This window comes from Stegodyphus dumicola, chromosome 1 (genome assembly GCF_044657685.1).
Source record: "Stegodyphus dumicola isolate Sdum_Otavi_A_Nest chromosome 1, ASM4465768v1".
NCBI classification, from domain to species: Eukaryota; Metazoa; Arthropoda; class Arachnida; order Araneae; family Eresidae; genus Stegodyphus; species Stegodyphus dumicola.
In genome coordinates, this window is record NC_140768.1 from 273,089,078 (window position 1) to 273,110,930 (window position 21,853).

The window sequence follows — 21,853 nt, forward strand, 5'->3', positions numbered from 1 at the left end:
GGTCGTTTTAGACCTCAGTTTCAAACTAATTAACTCTGGCGGGAAGTATGTAAGGATCTTAAGTTTTACTAACGTTTATTTTATTTTAAATCTTTACTATCACTTCTTATTTTCTACTTCCAGCCAGAATTATAAGCGTTAAGGTTTTTATGCAAAGTTTGTCTGGCGAACGCCAAGTATTTAAGTTGTGGCTTTTTGCCAAGCGAGAGAGAGGAAGCAGTGAGTCGAAGCAGGCCGCTTATCTTAGAAGTTACGCAGTTGCTGGTTGCCTTCCACGCCAGAGGTTTTAATCCTCTTGATAAATTTTAAATGTATTGTAGTGTTCACAGTTCTCTGTACTACATACGGCTTCCTGTTAATATAAGGCCAATCTTACACGTTTATTATTTTAAAGTTAAATTAGAGTTTAGTTTCTATTTTTATATTTTTACGTTAGACCCCAAGTAGCGGGTCTGTGTATTCCGAAGTACGGAAGTCATTGTAAATAGAGAAAAATAAAGGGTTTTGTATACCCTTCTTGTGTATCCTGTCTACTTCCCACAGTTTTGAACATAGCTTTAGTAAGCTCTCTGTTCCGAGTCAGGTCCTTGCATGTTCCCGAAGAAGGTTAGAAGGAACATTGACCCTGATAATAGAAAGACTAGATTCATTTGTGAAAATTGTAGCAAAAGTATATGTATGGAACATATGACCTCATTTTGTAAACAATGTTCAAAAAATTGTAAGTAAATAATTTTACCTCTCCTTATTCTTTCGTATTTTGTCTAAAATGAAGTATTAACTTGGTTTTACATTTTAATTTCTTTTAAAAACCGATTAATTTTATTCGGCAAATTTTTAATTACAAACTTTTTATTCGGGTATGACATACCCGGCGCGTGTTCTCGTGTTCGTCGGATCGGTGCGTGTGCTCGCGGGTTAAGCAGATTAAAGGGCTCAAGTGTTAAAAACATGTGGCCGTCCAGGTCATATTCAAAAATACTGTAGAATGAAAGGTAATTTTTCCAGATTATCCTCACCTGCTTCTTCTGTTTCCTCAGCTGTATCTAGTAGTAATAAAGCATCTCCTAAGTGTAAGAATAAACCCAAGTTGAGTAAAGGTAAAAATAATTCCCATGCTCAGTCCCATTTTATAGCTCAAGCTAATGTTAACAATTTGGAGGAAAATGATGATAGTTGGATATTTGATACTGCTGCATCTCATCATTTTTGTAAAAATCGTGAATTGTTTGATACTTTTCTCCTGTGAAAAATGAGAATATGCTAGTAGCTATTGATGGGGTAACTTTTCCAATTCATGGGAAGAGTACTGTTAAAATGAAATTTGGGGATACGGTTATTTTGCTTAAAGATGTGTTATACTCACCTGAACTGAGACGAAATTTAATATCTGGACCTAGGGTGGATATCAATGGAGCAAGATTTTATGGTAAAAATGGGCAAATTAAAGTTACTGATGATGAAAATGAAACTTTGTACAAAGCTAAGTTGATAGGAAGTAACTATCATGTATTCCCGAAAATAGTGAAAAAGGGGGGGGGCAAATCTGTAAAATTTGAGGCATCCACATTTCAGCGTAACAATAGTGAATTATGGCATGGTCGGTTTGGTCATATAAATTATGGTGCTATTGTCAGGACTAGTAAGAGACATTCAGTTTGAGGTCTTCCTGTGTTAAAGTACTCACCTAATTTGTTTTGTGAACATTGCCAAATCAATAAGCAAAGATGAATCTCCTATAGGCTCTTAGAAGGTATTCAAGTAAAGAGGCCGCTTGAAAGGGTTTTTTCTGATGTATGGGGACCTATTAACATTCCATGTAAGAATGGTGAACGTTATTTCGTTTCCTTTATTGACGAATATTCTCATTATGTGGTAGTGTACCCTATTGTGGAGAAAAGTCAGGTGTTTAAAGTATTTGAAAGGCATATAGCACGTGCGGAAAGATCTTTGAACCTTAGGTTGAAATACTTTAGGACTGACAATGGGCGAGAATATGATAACAGAGTTGCCAACTCTCCCGATTTAGGCGTGAGACTCCCGATTTTCAACCGCTCTCCCGCCAACCCGATTTACAATATATTTCTCCCGACTTTTTCTTCTTAAAATTTCTCACGATTTTTATGGAACTTGGCTTAATGCTTTGTTATATGAACAAAAAAAAAAAAAAAAGTGATTTTGGACGTCTGAAAGCAATTGAATTTTCTCTAGCTTATATCTAATGTGAGTGAGAGCATATATGTATCCAGAAAGGTTGTTCTCCAGTTCTCCAATGGGCATCGTGCTCCACTGCGTGTCATCTGGCATATGTTAGCCAATGAGGACAACGCAAACTGTTATTTGGATGTTCTTTAGTTATTTCGGTCATTTTGTCCTGAGTTGTGTGAGTACACATGCCTTCGGGAAATAGCTTTAGAAATTATCATCTTTTGTTATGTCTGTGAGAAAGGTGAAATACTCGTGAACGTTTCAAAAATCCTACACAGTTGATTTTCCTTCCATTATTTCCTCAAGGAAATGTAATAAATTTGCGATGTGTACCGCCTGTCGTTGCGATTTTTTTATTTCGCATGGTGGAAGGGCAGATGTTCTCAAACATCTGCGTACACAAAAACACAAGGACAACATGAGTTGTTTTGAAAAAAAAAAAAAAAAAAATTTTTCTTCAGAAACAGAGGACCAAAAAGTTATTAATGTAGAATGTCTGTTCTCTGCTTTTTTGCAGGAGTACAACCTGCCACTGAATGCATCGGATCACGCTGCAGCTTTATTTAGAAAAATGTTTCCCGATAGTGAGATCGCTAAGAAATATTCAAGTGCAAGAACCAAAACAGGTGCAATTGTTAAAGAAATGGGTTTGAAAAATAAATCATCAGTTATTGATTGCAATGAAACAGCTCCGTTCTGCCTCTCTATGGATGGAAGCAATAATACCAATTCAAAACTGTATCCAATTGTTGTTTCTTTTTATAATCCAGAGTCTTCAGAAACTGAGTGCAGTTTACTTTCTGTCCCCACTTTAGAAGGACATTTGACAGGCTTTAATATACCACAGCTAATTATTAAAACTTTAAAAGAAAATGTAGTCCCTCTGTATAATTGCTTAGCACTTGGTGCTGATAATACACCAGTATTGGTAGGCTTTAATACTGGTGTTGCAGCCATCTTAGGAAAATTCAGATTTGCAGATTATGAGGTGCACCTGTCACCCCTTAAATTTAGCAGCTGAAAAAAGGGCAGCTTCTTTACCAATAAATGTGGATGAACACATTGTTGATATTTATTATTATCTTGAAAGGAGTTCTAAAAAGAAGGAAAAATTGAAACAGTTCCAACAGCTGCATAACAGCAGTTTACAAGTAGAGAACTTGGATGAAGATATAAAATCAGCTAAGATTGACACCCAGTGGAGTTTAATTAGAAAACTGAAAGATGCTGATGGAATTTTGAAATATAGTGAAATCTCTAGAATTATGTTGGCCATCTTGACAGTTCCCCATAGTAATGCAGAGTGTGAGAGGATTTTCAGTGTTGTTGCGAAAACGAGGACTAAATTTAGATCTAATATTCGTGATGACACATTAAAAAAAAACTTTTATTAGCGAAAGCAGGCCTACGTGGCAATTGCTATGAACAAAATTATGACGTTTCTTTCTTAAAGAAAGCAAAATCTGCCACTATTTATAACATTTGTACGAAAACTGATTAAAGTTTTTTTTTTTTTTTTCGTTTTCTTAAACGATGCAAGTAATAAAAATGTTTTTTATGTATAAGGTATTTTTGTGTTGCTTGTATTTAAGAATTAGTTACTATTTAAGTCTTTTTAACATTGTGAAAAATCTCCTGATTTTTGAGTGTCATAGGTTGGCAAGTATGTGATAATGATCAATTCAGGTCATATTGTAATAAAAATGGTGTAAAGCACGAATTTACAGATGTATACACTCCAGAACAGAATGGAGTTTGTGAGAGATTTAATCAGACAGCTCTCAACAATGTACGTGCAATCTTGCATGATAGTGGAATGAGTTCTGAATTTTGGTCAGATGCAGTAATGTATTTTGCATATTCATTTAATAGAATTTGTCATAAGGGCCAAGATAGAACCCCATTCGAATTGTACACTAAGCGGAAACCATCAGAACGTCACCTTAAGGCATTTGGAACGATTGCCTATGTGGGAATTCCAAAGGCTAAAAGGAATTCTAAGCTTGATCCAAAGGCAACGAAGGGCCGATTGATTGGGTACAGTGTACGAACAAAAGGGTACAAGATTTGGTTGGAAAATGAGCAAAAGGTAGTAGAAACCCTAAATGCTACTTTTAAAGAGTCAATTGGAATGCAGAAAAGTGGCAGTGGAGCTGCACTGGTCACCCTTCCTGATTTGGAATCTGAAGAAAGGGTAGAGTTCCAATCTACTAATACTCCAGTTGGCTATTTTCCTGAAAAAGAGGAAAGAACTGATACCAATGTACCTTCTTCTACAATTGGCACTGACACTCAATCTACATTGAGACCAGTAACTTGGCTTCGTAAATCTGTTCCAAGGCCAGTATGGCACTCGTACAGATGTGTATTATTTTGAGAGGGGGTCTAATCAAAGACTACGATCGCCAAATGATGTAGAAAGGTATTGCACTGAACATAATATTCAGTATGATCCTACCTTGTTTGATTTCAAGGGAAGCAATACTTATAGTGGTGAAATCGACGCAACTGGCACTCCTTCAACGTCATATACCCGAGGTAGCTGACTAGAGGTTTCAATTCCAAACACTTATAACCAGGCAATGAAATCCACAGAAAAGCTTAAATGGATAGAGGCAATGGAAGAGGAAATGGCCAACATGCGAAAGCATAAGTTATGGCATCTTGTTCCACTTCCTAAAGACAAGATTCCACTAGGTTGCAGGTGGATTTTCAACATTAAACGTGACGAATTTGGAAACATTGTTCGTTTTAAAGCTTGTTTAGTGGCTCAGGGTTATCGGCAAATTAAATACAATACCTATGATGAAACCTACTCTCCTGTAGTTAACTTTTCAGTAATAAGGCTCTTTTTCTCTCTTTTAGTTTACACCTTGGATGGGCAAATATACCATGCGACGTAAAAAGTGCCTATCTCTATGCTCAGAGGAAAATCACATCAGAGGAAATTTACATGTCCCAACCTCAGGGTTTTGTAGAGCGAGATAAAGAAACTTTTTTGTGTCATTTAGATAGAGCCTTGTATGGTTTGCATCAGAGTGGGCGATTATGGTACTACGAGTTGGATAGAACACTATGTAACCTAGGATTTATCAAGTTTGACTGGTGTAATTGTGTCTTTCGTTTTAAAGATTTTGTCACTCTGTTGGTTTATATTGATAATATAGTTGTGTTTGAAAAAGTGAAGTTCAGGCCAAAAGGATATTAAAAGTTCTGAATTCACATTTTGATTTGAAAATTTTAGGTAAAACAAGAAAGCTTTTGGGTGTGGAATTTGAATATGAGAACAATAGTGTTTTAATTCATCAGCAATTATATATAGAAGACATAGTTATAGTTGATTGATTCAAGTCTTTTAAAATACAATTTACTTCCCTTCCAATAGTTAAAGGTGTGAAATACTCAAAGTCTCAAAGTCCCAGTACACAAGAAGAAATGACTGAAATGGTGAATTATCCTTATAGAAATGTTCTGGGATGTCTCTCATTTCTTTGCAATTGTACTCGTCCGGATATAGCTTATGCTGTTAATATATTTTCTCAGTTCCAAAGCAATCCTGGTAAGTTTCACTGGGAAGGATTACTTAAACTTTTAGGATACGTTTCCAATACCAGACAGCAGAAACTTAAACTGGTATGCAAGGAACTGAAGCTCAATATATATTCAGATTCGGATTTTGCTTCAAGCAGAGATGATATGGTATCTATTGGGGGACAAATAGCTTTGTTGGGAGAATCACCTGTATCTTGGTGTACGTTTAAAGAAAGGGGAGTGAGTTTGTCTACTATGGAGGCTGAATTTATCTCCATGACTGAATCAGCAAAAGAATTAGTTTGGTTTAAAAATATTTTGGATGAATGCATTCAGTTTAAGATTGCAAGTAAGTATGTTTCAAAACCAATATTGTTTGCTGATAACATGGCTGTTATATGTTTTACAAAATCACCCACTGAAAACTCAAGGACAAAACATATAGATGTGAATTTTTCATTCGTGATCTATTGAACAGGGAAATCTTTGATTTAAAATATGTTCCAAGTAAAGATAATCTGGCTGATCCCATGACAAAACCGCTGACTAAGCATAACCTGATAAGATTTTGTTGAACAATTTTCTTATGAATTTTGTTTTTGTGTGTATTTAAATTAAGAGTTTTGTTTATTTGAAAATAATATGTTATAAGTCATATTATGATGGATATTAGGTAAATGTAAAACTGTATAGTGTAGAATGTTGTATGATTGACCAGGGCCCTGGGTAAAAGTATTGAGTGTATGATCATACATATGTCTTTGTATTGTTTTGTAACATGTTGGACTTTCTTGTTATGGTAAAATTTTGAATAATGAATAAGATGTTCCCAAAGGGAAAATTTTTTCTTAAAAATTTCTGAATTGAATGAAATTGTGATATTTATTTATTCTTGTTTTGAATTTTGTAAAGATACTGGCGTTCAGTTTTATTTCAGGTCGGAGATGATGATGTGGGGGGGGCATTTGTTGGAAAAATATGATTTATTGTAACCCTTTTAATGCATCATCTCTCCTCCTTGAAATGTTTATTAGGTTTATTTCTTATTTTAGTGTAATATAGTAGTTACTTCTACTTCTTTTTCTTATTGCCACTGTTTGTGTTGAGAACGGACTGTTTCAACCTAATTAAGATGCAAAAACAAAACGTGATGTTACATGATCTGGAAAGCCAAATCGTGCCGATAGCTGATTGGTTGCTGGGAGATGACGTCATGCCTACTTTTGGTATAAGTATCTTGCGTCGCTCTGGCTCACCCCTTCTAGTTCCTGCTTTCCTGGCACTTGAGTGTGCGGTTTCCAGCCCCTTTTGAAGGATGTGTGCACTCCGGTGGATAAGTTCCTTGGTTCCTGTCCACAAGATGACTGTTCCTGAATAAGTTCCTTGGTTCCTATATACAAGATGACCTTTCCAGAATACGTTCCTTGGTTCCAGAGGTTACAATGTGAGTGACTGCCGTGGGCGGCATCCATGTTCATCATGAAGGTAGCATTTAAAATAAGTTAGCGGCGATTCCTCATGTTGAACTAATGTAAGCGGAGTTAGGTCGGATTTAAGTGTTTTCAAGAACTTAATTTAAATTTCAGGTGCTTTCTTGACCATTGATCATGGACTTATTGAATGTGTAGCCAATTTCATTTGAGACCGCATAATTACTGTTTAAGACATTTTGTTTGTATTGAATGCCAGTATTTTTGGAGACCAGGTAAAAATATTATTTGATGTATGATGGTTATAATATATTCTTTCTAAGACTCTGATATTGTTTAAATTTACTTTTTGTGTTTTTATTCTTTTTTATATTGTTAATAAATTGGTTAAGTTTGAAACCTCTTTATTATCTTCAATGTCTGCACAACATGTTATCTCAGGGAGCTTTTATTGCTACTATTGCTAAAATGTTTAATTTTATAAACTTTAAACTTTGCTTTAACATCACGTTGTTCCTCAATCTTTGAATTTGATCCAGCTTATTATTTTTTGCAGACTGTTAAAGCAATTTTATAAAAGTAAGCTTGAACTTTCGATTATGTCAAATAGAATTTCTGATATATATTTACTAATATGTAAAGGATCTACAAAGCGAAAGTATGTTTCGAAGTCCATTAAAAAAAAGCGGAATTGCTGCAAAAAATGGATAAAGGCATATCCTTTGTTTATCTAACCATTCCGAAATCTGTTTATCAATTTCACGCTGCTCTGCGGCAGGGGGCAATGGATTGGAAGTTGATCTGTCAGCACTATCCTTATCTTCAGGGCAGATGTTTTTATTTATATTCGGCTTATAACTGCTTACTAAATGTAGTATTTCATCTCGATGTACTCCGTCTTTGATATGATTTAAATCAAATTCCTCGTCATTATAATTCGCTTCCGATAGTGAAGAAAGTGACACAGAGGTTATTGAAAACGAAAAAATTTCGATTGACAAATTAGTCGGTATTCTCGACACAGCAATTATAGGTTTTGAACAGCGGAACTTTGTAACTGAACAAGAAATTATGTCTGTTTATAGAATGAAAGAGAAAGTATTATCACATAAAAAACGAAGCAACTTAAACAACTTACATTGAAAGAAATGTTTAATAAAGTAAACAAATAAATATTAAGCTTTTTTTTTTTTTTTGTAAATTTTGATACCCTTTAGATCATAATTGTTCTTTATTTCATAAATTATGGTTTCATATTTTAAATTTTATAATTTCTGCGTGCCATCTTACCAGATTTAAACTGATGATCTATAATCCGGAATCGCCGAAGTCCCGACGAGTCTGGATTAACGACTTTTGACTGTATTTAACTGTTATCATAAGTTTCACGAGAATAAATGCTATTATTAAGAGAAATAAATTATTGTGATGAAAAATGAAAATGTTGTTGTTATTTATAAAAATTGCCATACATAAAAAATCAAGGACTAATATTAATTGATTAAAAAATTTGGTAACAAAAAGATAATAACATTTAATTTCATGAAACTTATGATAACAGTTAAATATACATAAACCTTAGTTTTATGTTGGCAATTTTTCGTGGTGTAGGCCTACTGGGGATACCACCACATTTAATAATGGGTGTGCATCCCAATGCACAATACCTTATGCGTGATGTGAAAATCTGTGTGTGACAGATTCACTGACTGGTATTATATTTTCCAACTTTAAATTAAAGAAAATTACATTAATTATCAATTCAAAATTAGACATTCTGTCCATATAAGAAGTCTAGGTTCACATTCAAATAGATAGTGTGCCCAGCAAAACGGACGGGTCAGCTAGTAATACAGTACAAAGTCCGTAATCCTGACGTCCATTATCCGGAATGATCTATAATTCGGACCTCAAAGCCATAAACTTATGCATGAGCATTTGATGCTCGTTTCCACTACGCATGCGTGTAAAGCCAGTAAAGCGTTTACACGTGCGCGCTTCCAATATTGAAGAAAGTGACACAGAGGTTATTGAAAACGAAAAATTTTGATTGACAAGTTAGTCGGTATTCTCAACACAGCAGTTGCAGGATTTGAACAGTGGAACTTTGTAACTGAACAAGAAATTATGTCTGTTTATAGAAGAGAGAATTAAAGAAAAAGTATTAGCACAAAAAACAAAGCAACTTAAACAACTCACATTGAAAGAAATGTTTAATAAACAAAAAATATTAAGCTTTTTTTACTTCCTTGTACGAAGTAAAAAGGAAGTATTATAATTGCGAAAAGTTCAGGCAGCATATTTCAACGAAAATATCCATTTTGACCGCTATCGAATGCAATTTAATGATGTTTTTGCATGATATCTGTACGTAAGGACAGAATAAAATACTCTTTTCCTTAATTTAATATTCCAAATTAAGGAAGTCATGTGGTGTACACATCTGATTTTTTTTTTTTTTTTTTTTTTGTAAATTTTGATACCCTTTAGATCATAATTGCTCTTTATTTCATAAATTACGGTTTCATATTTTAAATTTTATAATTTCTGCGTGCCATCTTACCAGATTTAAACTGATGACCTATAATCCGGAATCGCCGAAGTCCCGACGAGTCTGGATTAACGACTTTTGATTGTATTTAACTGCTATCATAAGTTTCACGAGAATAAATGCTATTATTAAGAGAAATAAATTATTGTGATGAAAAATGAAAATGTTGTTGTTATTTATAAAAATTGCCATACATAAAAAATCAAGGACTAATATTAATTGATTAAAAAATTTGGTAACAAAAATATAATAACATTTAATTTCATGAAACTTATAATAACAGTTAAATATACATAAACCTTAGTTTTATGTTGGCAATTTTTCGTGGTGTAGGCCTACTGGGGATACCACCACGTTTAATAATGGGTGTGCATCTCAATGCACAATACCTTATGCGTGATGTGGAAATCTGTGTGTGACAGATTCTCTGACTGGTATTATATTTTCCAACTTTAAATTAAAGAAAATTACATTAATTATCAATTCAAAATTAGACATTCTGTCTATATAAGAAGTCTAGGTTCACATTCAAATAGATAGTGTGCCCAGCAAAATGGACGGGTCAGCTAGTAATACAGTACAAAGTCCGTAATCCTGACGTCCATTATCCGGAATGATCTATAATTCGGACCTCAAAGCCATAAACTTATGCATGAGCATTTGATGCTCGTTTCCACTACGCATGCGTGTAAAGCCAGTAAAGCGTTTACACATGCGCGCTTCCAATAGTGAAGAAAGTGACACAGAGGTTATTGAAAACGACAAATTTTGAGTGACAAGTTAGTCGGTATTCTCGACACAGCAATTGCAGGATTTGAACAGTGGAACTTTATAACTGAACAAGAAATTATGTCTGTTTATAGAAGAGAGAATTAAAGAGAAAGTATTAGCACAAAAACAAAGCAACTTAAACAACTTACATTGAAAGAAATGTTTAATAAACAAAAAATATTAAGCTTTTTTTACTTCCTTGTACGAAGTAAAAAGGAAGTATTATAATTGCGAAAAGTTTCGGGCAGCATATTTCAACGAAAATATCCATTTTGACCGCTATCGAATGCAATTTAATGATGTTTTTGCATGATATCTGTATGTAAGGACAGAATAAAATACTCTTTTCCTTAATTTAATATTCCAAATCGAGGAAGTCAAGTGGTGTACACATCTGATTTTTTTTTTTTTTTTTTTTTGTAAATTTTGATACCCTTTAGATCATAATTGCTCTTTATTTCATACATTACGGTTTCATATTTTTAATTGTATAATTTCTGCATGCCATCTTGCCAAATTTAAATTGATGATCTGGAAAAAACCCGAATCCGGAATCGCCGGATTCGGGATTAAAGTCTCGACGAGTCTGAATTACAGACTTTGTACTGTACAGTCAAAAGTCGTTAATTCGGACACCCATAATCCGGACCTCAAAGCTACAAACTTTCTGCGCATGCGTCGCCTTCACGCATGCGCACAGGCATTTACGAGAGCGCGTAAGACCCTTACGGCTGCGAATATGTTTGTGCGCATGCGCAATTAAATTGTAACGGAGTTATACGCTAAGCTAAAGTTATCTAATTCAGTTAATATTGCCGATTGCGTTGTTCCTTAATTTTCGAATTGGATCCAGCTTATTATTTTTTGCAGACTGTTAGAGCAATTTTATAAAAGTAAGCTTGAACTTTCGATTATGTCAAATAGAATTTCCGATATATATTTACTACAAAGCGAAAGTATGTTTTGAAATCTGAAATCTGTTTATCAATTTCACGCTGCTCTGCGGCAGAGGGGGGGGGCAGAAACGTCATTTTTAGATTATGATAGATTATAAAGATTATGTCAAATAGAATTTCCGATATATATTTACTAATATGTAATTTGTATCTACAAAGCGAAAGTATGTTTTGAAATCCGAAATCTGTTTATCAATTTCACGCGGGGGATTGGAAGTTGATCTGTCAGCACTATCCTTATCTTCAGGGCAGATGTTTTTTATTTGGTTTATAATTCCATACTAAGTGTAGTATTTCATTCTGTCTTTGATATGATTTAAATCAAGTTCATCGTCATTATAATTCGCTTCCGATAGTGAAGAAAGTGACCCAGAGGTTATTGAAAACGAAAACATTTCGATTGACAAATTAGTCGGTATTCTCAACACAGCAATTATAGGACTTGAACAGCGGAACTTTGTAACTAAAGAAGAAATTATGTCTGTTTAATAGAATTAAAGAGAAAGTATTATCACATGAAACGAAGCAACTTACATTGAAGGAAATGTTTAATAAAGTAAACAAATAAATATTAAGCTTTTTCTTTTTGTAAATTTTGATACCCTTTAGATCATAATTGTTCTTTATTTCATAAATTACGGTTTCATATTTTTAATTTTGTAATTTCTGCATGCCATCTTACCATATTTAAACTGATGATCTATAATCCGGAAAAAATCGATAATCCGGAATCGCCGAAGTCCCGACGAGTCCGGATTATAACGACTTTTGACTGTATAATGTAATACACGCAAACCAACTCCCAGATCACCAAACATTTAAACAACGTAAGTAAAATGAATGAAGATACGAGCTACTAGTGTTAAAAGATAAGTGCACATGTGATTCAATCATAGGATTTTCAATTGCCGACTTTAAATTGAAGGGCGGGTATTTTTGTTTCTACAGCTTACTATCGTGGCAATGCTAATTTCAGAACAGTGTACAGAATTTAAATATGAGTCGTGAGGATTGTAGAAGCAATTAATATAAAAGCAACACATTCATTATATTATATTTCAAATCTTATTGAATATTATTTTAATTTGTATATTTATACATTAGACACTTGATTAATTGTGGTAGTATTGGGAATTACATCCACAGTTAATCCAAAATAATGGTTGAATCAGCATTAGTTATAAGAACACAAAAAAGGGGAATAACCAAAATTGTAATTAACAGAAAAATCCACATAACAGAATAGCAGAATTATTTAAGCAGTTTGCTTAAATTAGAGAATAAGTTTATTTGTTACATTAATTAAATCAGCCCAAAATACAAGAACACATTTAAAACCAGAAAGAACAGTGTTTGTATTACTCTTGTATTTTGGTAGATGTCAGTGGGAAACAGAACATCAGTAGCTGTACACTTAATTTATTTTTATTATGTAGCAATTTATTTTTTATAGTTAACAATGTTTATACATTCCAAATTATGTACAATTAAATTATGGACTGTTGTAAATAAATACAAAAATACAAAATACTGTGACATCTTTGATGTTATCTTATCTATTTTCTTCTCATTGTATTTCCTGTTGATATTTTTTGCTTTATTTGTGGTACAGCAGGTGCCACTTAATGTAATCACACTTGTTCAAGACTATTTTGATAACATTAACCGAAGGATAATATTAAATGCCCCCCCCCAAAGAATGTCCTACAAAACAGCAAAGGAATTTAACTAATTTAATACAAATATAATGAGAAACACTGACAAATACTTTCACAGTATTTTAATTAGGGATATGCAAAAGTTCATTTACAGACTGTTCATAATGCTTCTGGAAATTATTTGACGAGTTCTGTACCTCTAAAACTTCATATTTGGAGAGGATTCCTCGTTCATTGCAAAACTGAATTTACCCATAGATACCTTCTTAAAATGGAAAGATAAAATTCTTTAAGGCATATCCACTGAAATCAGTCACCTCAAGTTTAAAAGTACACTGAATTGGTCACAACTTACATCAGATATTAAAAAATTAAAACAGCTTTTTACTATTACAAAAATAGATAAAGCAAACAATAACTTTAGCATTATATGAAAACAATTCTACTCAGAAATTATTCATAAAGAACTTCTCAACGCAACTACTTATCAATTAGCCAACCTTACAGAAACATCTATAATAAACAGGATTAAAACTTTTCATAAAAAACTCAATATTACTTTCAGTACAAACTACAACAGATTTACTAACCTTTATGCAATTCCCAAATTCCATAAAACACCATTAAAATTCAGATTTATAGCTAATGGAACTAATAATTACAAGAAAAATGTGGACTATTATTTTTCAATTCAACTTAAAAGAATCTGTAAATTTATTTTCAACGATTGTAACACTAATCATAACTATTGCTGGATCATCCATAATAACACTCCTGTCATTAATGTCATTCAAACAATTAACATCCAAAACATTAACTGCTATGACTTATATACCTCACTTCCTCTAGAAGAAATCTATACTAGTCTACAAGATCTGCCTAAATTCTTCCCTGATATGTTCATAATTATGACTCTTAATAAATGGAAAACCTACCTAAAATGCACACTTTTTCATAACTACATCAGGTTTCAAATTCAACTTTTTAAACAAGTCAGAGGTTTGCCAATGGGCTTACATTCCAGCACCTCAATCTGTAATATCTTTTTATTTATCAAAGAATTTAACTTCCAAAAAAATCTACAACCACAAGAGTTAAATTACTACAAGCACATTTACGGATATATTGATGACCTTATTACAATTAATAATTTTGGTAAAATTGAACACTCCGAGATTTATCCAAATTGTCTTACACTTAATAAAACTAATAATTCACAAAATAGCATAGACTATCTAGATCTTCAAATCATTAACTGCAAAAAATTTTACTTTTTGACTAAACAAGAAACTTCAATTTCAAAAATAACAAATTAATAAATTGGAATTCCAACATATCCAAAAAAGTAATTAACAATACAATAATGAATCAAATACAACGAATTAAAATTATCTGCACAGATACAATAGATTTACAACGCAAAATTTTGCTCGTTATTAAAATTCTCAAAAATAATGTAATACCCATTCAATTTATTAACCATTGCCTTAAAAGAGCAGGCGTTAAATACTCACTCTAAATCATTTAACTGATAGGGATATGATAATTTGTTCCTGAACCTAAGAAGGCAGTAAGTATAAGTTGGATGACTATCAGTTGAAGGATTTGTATATAGTGTAATTACTCAGTTGTATATATTGTAAAAAGCTAATTGTCTGCAGACTTATGCTGTTACTAAAAAAATGGGCCTATTTCATAATCTTTAGTCTGTCTAATAGCTCTTAGACAGTGAAAATTCCTTTTTTTTTTCCTTAAATTCTTAATCATTTCGACACGACAATTAGCCAGAAATTAGTTAATTTCCATTCACTAGTATTTTCAAAAAAATCTTAACAGACAGTTTCACTCAAATAAGAACTCCACATATTACATCTCTCAAGAATTCCGAGTCCCACCCACTACCATAAATTACTTCACCCAAGTCTTACCGACTGATATTATTCAAAGCCCCCGCTGCCGCTAAGAATTTTTCGGACACCCTACATTTCTGAGTCAGACGCGAAGAGAACACTTTACCGACTCCTCACTAGAAAGAATGTAAGTTAATTAATACTCTTTCTGGCCTTTATATCTTCATGTACATTCACTATTCTTATTTTTTATTTTTATATTATTTTTGATTTGTTTTTACAAAGTTTGCATTATTTATCTTATTTTGTAATATTCTATGTTTATTTCAACTTTATACTTTGAATTCTATTTCATAATGACAATTTCCAATGTTTAATTTTTACAAATAATATAGAACTCAAATGCATAAACACGAGGGTGTCGGGGGACGGTTAATCGAGTTTTTTCGGAATTCCCTACAGAAATTGCTTTTCACTCAAAATTGAATTGGCTAAAATGCTTCATAGGAATAAGTTCTTTGAGTATCAGCATTGGTTCATAATCCCTTCTATTCCCGGAAATATTTGGCCTGACTAGAATTGCCAGTTTGGCTTAACCTTGTTTCTCGAGTAAAGACGAAATACCTTCGTATTTACATATTTATTTATTAATTAATTACTGTTCATTGAACAGGAGTTGGTTTGTTCCCCTTGAAAAGTCAACTAATTTCCGATCAATGACAATGATTATACGCATTTAATTTAATTTTCCTTTTACAATTGAAATTTTGTTCATCATGATGATTTAATTCCAGTCACCATTAAAACATTATTAACATTTTACTTTCAAGTTACTTCAAAACATCTTTCAAAATATAACTTACTAGTATGAATTCACTCTTTTAAAATAATTCTACTTTAATTAAACTTAGGAGATAATATAATCAATTAATCAATATTGTTTAGGAAATAATTATTATTAACTTACTTTGCAGCATTTGCGCAATTAGTAGTAACTTGTTTTCGCACTAAATGAATTTAAGATCATACAACATTTTTATATATATATATATATATATGTAATAGGCGTGAATGTTCTAGAAGGTACTGGTCTAGGGGAAGATCCTGAATTGCAGAAAATTAATTAAAGGTTGCTGGTTCGCAAAGAGCAAATATTTGACATCTTGTGCCTATTACATATATTTGTAGTTTTTTTTAGGGCTGTTGAGTTGTTAGTGGCAGATAGGCTATTTCTGTTTTAAGTCTTTGTTATAAAGTTGCATTTAAAGTTTCTTTCTTCATCACAACTTAAAACTTCTTAAACTATTTTTTAGAAAAACTGAAATGTTCAAAAAAAAATGAATTATTATTATTTGAGAAAAATATAGTTGTCATTTTATGTTTAATCCTGAGTGGCATGACTGACTGTAATCCAGTCATGAGATTTTTTGTCATTTGGTAGATATTATTTTATTATTTAAAATCATTTTTTTTTTTTTTTTTTTTTTTTTTTTAATGACCCAGATATTATCTTGATGAAAACAGGAACTAAAATAATGAATTATACAAAAGGAGATAAATACTGTTCAAGTCCAATTCTTGATAAGCAGATCCAAAAGGTTGTTCCACTCAGAGGGTTAACAATTTTAATTGTGATTAATATAATCAAGTTGAACTTGATTTAATCTGGTATTATAAATGAGCTATAGGCTGTTAAGTGTTGTGAATAATTTTTCTATATATATTTTTTTTTTCTTTCTTTTTGTTCCATTCAAAATTAAAGTTTTCTTTAAACTTGAGCTTTAAAATGTGATGAAAAGAATTCTTAGATTTTGTAACATTTTTAAATATGTGAAATGTCATTTTTATTTCTCAGTTGAAAACTCTTAAATTCTACCAGCTTCTTTCAATAGCATAAAAAAGCGTAATATTTTCCCAATTTCATACAGAATTTTTTTTTTTTCAGGTGTCTGTTGCTGTTTGTTTTTAAAATGTTGAATTGTATTTTGGAACATCATTCCTTGTATATAATTCTCTTTCCTGAATGTGCCAAATATTGTCTTGCTAAAACTTATGAATCTTCTCTGTTATGAGACAATATGGTAGTAAAGTTTTTCTAAACATTAAAAAGGTGAAACATAACATGTCCGTTAGGTTAGTTATTTCAATAAATAAAGAACTACAATTGAATAATTGGCATACTGAATTTGAAAAAGGTGACATTTTTATAAGAGGTAAGAATAACACAATGTAAATGTGATGAAAAGGCAATAGTGTGAGCCAAGATCATTGCAAATGAATTCTTATCCTAGCATCATCACATGGATTCAGATAAATAAGAAACAAATAGATTATTATCTGCAGAAACATATACTGGCCTGTATATGTTTCTGTAAAATTTTTTCCCATAATGCCAGGCTCTAGCCATTTACAGGCATTGACCACTTCTAAGGTCGGAAATGGTGACCTCTTTATTATGAGGGCACCTAATAGGTGGGCCACTGTTGCCTCCTAAGAAGAGATATATAAATTACATCTGTGCCTTCTCTGAAAATTCAAACACAAGCCCTTCGGTACGGCAGTCACTGTCACTGATCATCAGCGCAGCTTCTGTAAAATATTGTTTAGCCCATTTTTTCTATAATGGAAAAGAATCAAATTTTACTAAAGAATGCTGTACCATCATTTAATGGAACTCTTTTATGGCATTTAATGGAACTCTTTTATGGTATCAGAAATCAAAAGATTTCCGCTATTAAAGAAATCAGAGTAAATCAAAGTGGTGTTTCTTTTTTTAATGCTTAAAAATATCTAATCATTATCTTTAATGAAGTGGCAAATTTTCTTATTTCATTTTTGTTAATATTAAATTATAATTTCCAATACAAAAGTTTTGGCTAAGCTATAAAATTTGTGAAAATTTACAATTCTTTATCTAGCAGCTATTTTGATCATTTTCTGTTTTAATAAATAGGAATAAAATTATAAGGTCTAAGGAATTCACTATTACATATATATTAAACAAAAGTGGGTGTTATTGTTAGTATTGTGAGTCTGTTGTAGTTGTATTTACCATGGGCCTTTTAACTGTGAGATTAGAATTATATATAATCATGAAGGTGTTAATTCAATATTGCTCATGTGAAAGAAATGATTAGCTACTGATATTTTTTATATTCATTTCCTTTATTTTTGTTATATAACCCAATATTGAAGATTAATCATTTTTTGGTTTTTTGTTTGTTTTGGTTTAGTGTTTTTGAATCTAGTGAAAATTAAAATATTTAGCATTGATTGACTTTTTAAGCATGCCATTATTAAAAGGAGTTATTTAGTATTGTATTTATAACAACCTTTTCCTTATTATGAGATTAAGTTTTTCATTTAGTGATTGTAGAAAGCTATAATTTGCCCAGTTTTTCTTTAGAAAATTGAAAAATGTGTGTATATGAAATATATTATTTTTTTATGTATACTTTATTATTGTATATAGTTATCAAGCATTCATACTTTTATTTTTCATAAAAAATTCCAGATATTAATTAATTAAGTTAAAGTTAATTTGGAAAAAGATGTTTTGTAAGTTTTCATATTTAGAAAATGGGAAAACTTAAATATATATTTAGGAATGTATGAAAAATTTAAATATATTTAGGAAATATCCATTTATATAAATGGAAATTGTCATATTTAGGAAAAGCACCAAAATAGTTTCAAAATTAAAATTACCAAATTATGCAAAACATTTTAATTAAATTATTACAGAAATGTGTTTCTCAAAATATCCATGTCTTTCTCCAAAAAAAGTTGGATGTTCTTTTTTATATATAGCCTGGGTAACTGCAGTAGTGTCAGAGATTAAATGTTTGAATATTAGAGAACATTTTCATACAGAATGATTATAATGATTTAGGTTGTTAAAGATTATACCCCTCTGCTGTCATATAATGTAGTTTGTGCAGTTACTTTTGGAAATATTAGCAGTTTATCCCTAATATATGTATTAATGATGCTAACATCTTGGATGTTTCTTGGGGGAAAAAAATAAGCATGTGTTTTTTTTACTGCTGAGGAGCCCCAACCCCACAAAAATATAAACAAAATAATCATATATATTGGTTTATGTATGTAATCTTTACCTTCATCTATCATAACATGTAAAAAATCTGAAATATGAATTTAGCTGGCAAAGCATTCAGAAACTGAAACTTCTGATGAAAAATATACAATGAACTTCAGTTAAACTGAATGTCTGATGAAAAATATACAGTGAACTTCAGTTAATTTTTGCATTTTTTCTGAGATACAGTGAAAAGTTTAGTGGTTTTCTTTTAATATTTTTTGTTAATTTATGCTGTTTCCTCTCCCTAATCTATGCTTTAATATTTTGCTTTTAGAATTTTAAAATGCATAAAAATACATGATGTTTCATATTGATGAGACAAAAAGAAAGCATACTTGTGAATGCTGTAATTACTTTATTTTGATAAATCAAGTTTACAATGAAATTATAGTTATCCAAGTTTCTATAGATATTCTTTCTACATATGCCTCTCCGGTTACATGGCAAGTTAATGATTTGTTAATGATTTGAGCACTTTATCCACAACCCCCACAGGGGGAAAAAAAGAAGGAAAAAAAAAAACAGAAAAGGTTAGAACTGGAGATCGTGGTGGTCAACAAAGCAATAGCATATTGTTTGACCCAACACAACCAATCCAGCGATGGAGTAAACTATCATACAGGTACTTGCGCACATTTTTATGCCAATGTGGTGGAGCACCGTCTTGCTGTAGCATGAAACTGGCAACTGCTTCCTCCAGCTGAGGCAAAAACCACCGTGATAGCATATCTTGCTAAATGCACCTGTTAATGGATTTTTTTTTTTTTTTTTTTTTTTCATGAAGAAAAAAGATCCAAAAACACGACTGTTTGAAATGGTGCAGTAAATGTTCACTTTTCGAGAATCACGCTCATGTTCCATTACACCATGTTAATTTTCCATCCCCCCAGAATAGTAAATTACAGCCAGAAATGTGAAAAGTAGCTTCATCCTTAAGCACAAGTCTGTTTGTGAAACCATTTACCTCCAGCTAATCTTGCAAATTCTCACAGAAAGCAGTAGTTTATTGGAAGGTTTTAATACCTGCGCCATCTTAAAGATGTATGGCTGGAACTGCAGACGTTTCCATTAATATGCTATACATTGAGTTCAGAAATCACACGATACGTTTATTTTGTGGTACTTCATAAAAATGTTTCTTCACAATTTTTTTCAGCCCCGTCTGTTTTGGCTGCTGTTCGTTCTGAGCTGCTTTTCTTACGCAAGCAGCCCATGTACTGAAACTGCTTCACCAAACATTCAATGTTGTGATGGCGAGGTGGTTTTTTTTTACCAAATTTCATGCGAAAATGTCTTTGAATAACAATAAATAATGATGATTTTATGTATTCCAGAACACAGTACGCTTTCTCCTTCATAGATGGCACTATTTTGATTAGCAGTGCCTCAAGCGGTGATTTCGTAACTGGAAGATTTTTTTGCTATTCCCAGATAAAACTTATATAATTGTAGTTTCAGAATAAATTTGTTTTGCCTTAATAAATCAATTATAGAATTTGTATTATGCTGTTCTTTGATATGAAGCACCCTGCATATTTTAATATTTCTTCTTCAAAAGCTTCTTCAAAAAAGGGTCTCTAAATTTGTCTCTAAATAAAATAAAGGGACTTGCACTTTATTTTTAAATAAATAAAGTGCAAGTCCCTTTATTTTATTTTCCTTTTTAATGTGTATTTTATGCAATACCAGAGATCTTATCCAAAATGTGGGAGCATTTTATGTAGCAAATTTAAAACATAGCAGAACATTTATGTTGCTGTTTTTTATAACACAGTAGATCAGTTAATACAAAAAGTAATTTTTTTATTGGAAAATAAATTACTAATTACTTTTAAAATTCGCTTGGGGGGAAAAAAATTGATGCAATTTACACTTACCTAACAATCATATAAAATTGTAATTTAATTGTTTTATATAATGACTCAATGGTTTATTATTATTATTATTATATGTGTATATGTGTTCTGTATGAGACTATAAAATTTTTTTCAGCAATAATACTTAATTTCTATTTCTGTTTACTATTTGGTTTTTATGCTGTAAAAACAAAGAACCAAAAGATGAAGAATCAAATGGGTAATGTGTAGTATTACTGTAAAAGGATCATTTTGCATTTTATGTATTTCAAGTGAAAAATGTGCTTATACATTATATATAAATGATTGTGTACTGTAATGAAAATTTATAGATGATATGTCTCAATGTATGTAAAACTTTGGAATTTATAAAATATAGATTTAGCTTATATTTAAAAACTATTTCCACATAATATAATAGTGTGTCATATTATGCCCTTATTTATAATCATATGTACATTGTCAATGCAATAAATTAGATAATACCTGTTTTATATCTTCTCCTATTTATATTTATAGGAAAATAAATAATTACACAATTCATTTAACTGAGTAGACTTTTAAGTTTTAGAATCAGAAAGTTAATTCTTTAATATTATTCTAGCTTTAAATTTATAACACATATAGATTATTTATGAGAGAACTGAATGAACTTGAATCCATCTCATTTAATTTGCTTAGTAGAATTATAGTGTAAACACAACAGTCTGTGTGCACTTTCTGATAAAAATCCATCATAAGAATAAAGTATTTTTGTTTAATATGGATCCAACAATGATCAGATTTTCGTGACTATATAATTTCTTCTAAAACTGTAACACAGTTTTAAGAGTCTAAAGGTGGTTTCGAGCCCACCAGTGGGCCGAACAGTAAAATCGTTGAATACTGGTAGTTCAGTCCAGGGTTCGAATCCTGGCTGCATGGGCGTTTTCATGGTTTT

At 31.6% G+C, this 21,853-nt stretch overlaps 1 protein-coding gene across 1 annotated transcript in view; it reads left to right on the forward strand.

Moving 5' to 3' along the window:
* Positions 1-21,407, forward strand: part of LOC118205160 (zinc finger C4H2 domain-containing protein) — an 80,849-nt gene extending 59,442 nt beyond the window's left edge. The window contains exon 6 of the mRNA XM_085806931.1: positions 16,901-21,407. The gene's annotated coding sequence lies outside the window, so the exon portion shown is untranslated. The remainder of the gene's footprint in view (positions 1-16,900) is intronic.
* The last annotated feature ends 446 nt before the right edge of the window (positions 21,408-21,853 follow it).